This window comes from Sinocyclocheilus anshuiensis, unplaced genomic scaffold, assembly GCF_001515605.1.
Source record: "Sinocyclocheilus anshuiensis isolate Anshui unplaced genomic scaffold, SAMN03320099.WGS_v1.1 scaffold3980, whole genome shotgun sequence".
Classification (NCBI taxonomy): domain Eukaryota; kingdom Metazoa; phylum Chordata; class Actinopteri; order Cypriniformes; family Cyprinidae; genus Sinocyclocheilus; species Sinocyclocheilus anshuiensis.
Window position 1 is genome coordinate 11,593 of NW_015539823.1, and position 2,848 is coordinate 14,440.

At 39.2% G+C, this 2,848-nt stretch overlaps 2 protein-coding genes across 2 annotated transcripts in view; one reads left to right on the forward strand and one right to left on the reverse strand.

Annotated features, from left to right (window-relative positions):
* The window catches only part of LOC107684191 (protein Hook homolog 3-like), a 17,756-nt gene that overhangs the window by 11,545 nt on the left and 3,363 nt on the right, over positions 1 to 2,848 (reverse strand). The gene's annotated exons all lie outside the window — the stretch shown is intronic.
* LOC107684192 (E3 ubiquitin-protein ligase RNF170-like) overlaps positions 1 to 2,848 on the forward strand; it is a 21,770-nt gene that overhangs the window by 8,565 nt on the left and 10,357 nt on the right. The window lies entirely within an intron of this gene.

The window sequence follows — 2,848 nt, forward strand, 5'->3', positions numbered from 1 at the left end:
GAGTGTGAGTGTGTGTGTGTGTGTGAGAGAGAGTGTCAGTGCTGCTTCTCTCTGCTGCTTATAGAAACACCAGAGTGTATTACTGAAAACTGGCCTCGAGTCAATATTTAAATATATTTAAAGGAACAGTTCACTCAAAAATGAAAATTTGCCTTCTGGCCATCCGAGATCAGGATGAGTTTGTTTCTTCATCAGGTTTGTAGAAATGTAGCATTGCATCAGTGTCTCAGCAATGGATGCTCTGCAGTGAATGGGTGCCGTCAGAATGAGAGTCCAAACAGCTGATAAAAACATCACAATAATCCACAAGTAATCCACAGCACTCCAGTCCATCAGTTAACATCTGGAGAAGACAAAAGCTGAAACAAATCCAGCATTAAGACGCTTTTAACTAAAATAAGAGTACAAAATCCATAATAACGCTTCCTCCAGTAAAAAAAAATGCTACATTTCTACAAACCTGATGAAGAAACAAACTCATCCTGATGTGGGGTGAGCACGTTTTCATTTCTGGCTTAAATATTCTTTTAAAAAATAAATACTTCAATATTTACTAGCTATCAAATGTGAAATTAATTTGATTAATAAACCATAGACTTATCTCTAAATGGATCTACATGATTAAAGCAGACATACAGATGTATGTATTAAACTCATACGTATATAATAAATAACAAATCAATCATAATTTCATAGGTGCATCATGCGGCACACAAACGCACTCCACACTCAAGCGAAGCTGCGGTCACATGTTCAGACTGACACGGGTCATGAGGACACTCCTGCGCACTGAACTCTGGGTAGTTTTGCTGCAGGATGGATCTATCAGTGTGTACACAGATATCAAGCGCTACAGTCAGCTGATTGGCCCATGGTGGCGTCTACTGTTGCCACGGGAACCATAGGACCGTCACACAGGGAGGATTAGTCTACAGGGTGACGGCACTGAAAACACACACACACACACACACACACACACACACACACACACACACACACACACACACACACACACTCTCACACACACTGTAACACACTAGGGCTGTCAAAAAAAAATTGAATTTCGAATATTCGTCGAATAAAAAAAAAATCCACATTCGAATGCAAAAACGTTGCATTGGAATTTTAGATCTGCGTCAGCCGTCAGGCAGCTTTATCAGTGGCGCACGAAATGCGACGACAATGTAAGTGTCATTGCATTGTAATGCTTTTGTTAGACTATCCAGTTGAACCCACTAGATGCGGCGCTGCTGCGTTGTTCATATTATATATATGCGGAAAACGAGAGCATCAGTGTGGCGAAGATGTTGTCTACGGCGAAGCTGAAACCAAGCCGTTCACACAGAACGCATATTTATCACATTTTCTAGCGGGGCATCTTATCAGTGTTGCACTTGCGTCTCGCAGAGAGCCGCATGTTTAGAAAGCCATGTAAAATTAACGCAAGTTCAACTTTTAAAAAAACATGTCTAAAGACATTATGACGGTTTTCCCCCATCCCACTGTATCTCACTATTTTAAATGAAGAAAGTAGCCTACTCTTTGTGATTGGTTTTTGGTCCTTTGTATTAAACTATGCATACATGCATGGTGCTGTTTTTTTTCTAATTGTTTAAGCAATTTTATTAGTTATATATGGTTTATAAACATTATTTTAAACATTATGCACTTGTTTTCAAAGATGTTATTTTATTACGCTTTGAAGAAACGTGCATAATATTTTGCTCGATGCGCTCTCTTGTGGCCTCAGGAGAGAAGCCAAAAGCTTTTTTTCCTTTTAAATTCAAATATAATTCGAATTTTGATAATATTTAAGTGGAAAATTCGAATTCAGTTTTTCAGTCATTTTGACAGCCCTATAACACACACACACTGTAACACACACACACAGTAACACACACTTACTGACGAGATGCGCTTGACAATCGCATGCGATTAATTGCACTGCCCTACTGTAACACACTCACACACACACCTGCGCACACACCCCAGGGTTATTATAGGTTTCATATGCAACACAAACTGTAAATATAAAGATTTTTTATATTTGTTTTTATTTCACTTTCAATTTTCTTCGCTGTAATGTTAATATGTCTTGTTTTTTAAATGATGAATCCCTTTTATCTGTTTATCTTGCTAAATAATGCAACTAATGACGCAGAAGTAACATTCTCTACGGCGCGCGACATTTCATCAGGTCACGCTCAAAGCTGTGTGTTCCAACAAAATGACTGCGGTTTATTGTGTTTCATGGAAACGAAACCATTTAGCTCTTCCTGTTCAAGTGGGCCTGCACTGACTGAAAGTAAACTAAAGCCTTTGCAAGTTCAATGCAGTTTTCATTCCAACTGCATCTGATACAACTGTCACTTGTTTTGAGTTTTCTATTACAATAATAATCCTGGCACACACACACACACACACACACACACACACACACACACACACACACACACACACAGATAAAGGCCCTGCACACGCTTTGAAGAAACGTGCATAATATTTTGCTCGATGCGCTCTCTTGTGGCCTCAGGAGAGAAGCCAAAAGCTTTTTTTCCTTTTAAATTCAAATATAATTCGAATTTTGATAATATTTAAGTGGAAAATTCGAATTCAGTTTTTCAGTCATTTTGACAGCCCTATAACACACACACACTGTAACACACACACACTGTAACACACACACACACACTGTAACATAGGGCAGTGCAATTAATCGCATGCAATTGTCAAGCGCATCTCGTCAGTAAAGCCGGTCCCGTGATTAGTAGTTAATCTCCATCACCTGCTTTCAGATGGAGCGGCATTCACTACACAGAGCCGTAGTTCACTGACAAGCTAGGCAATA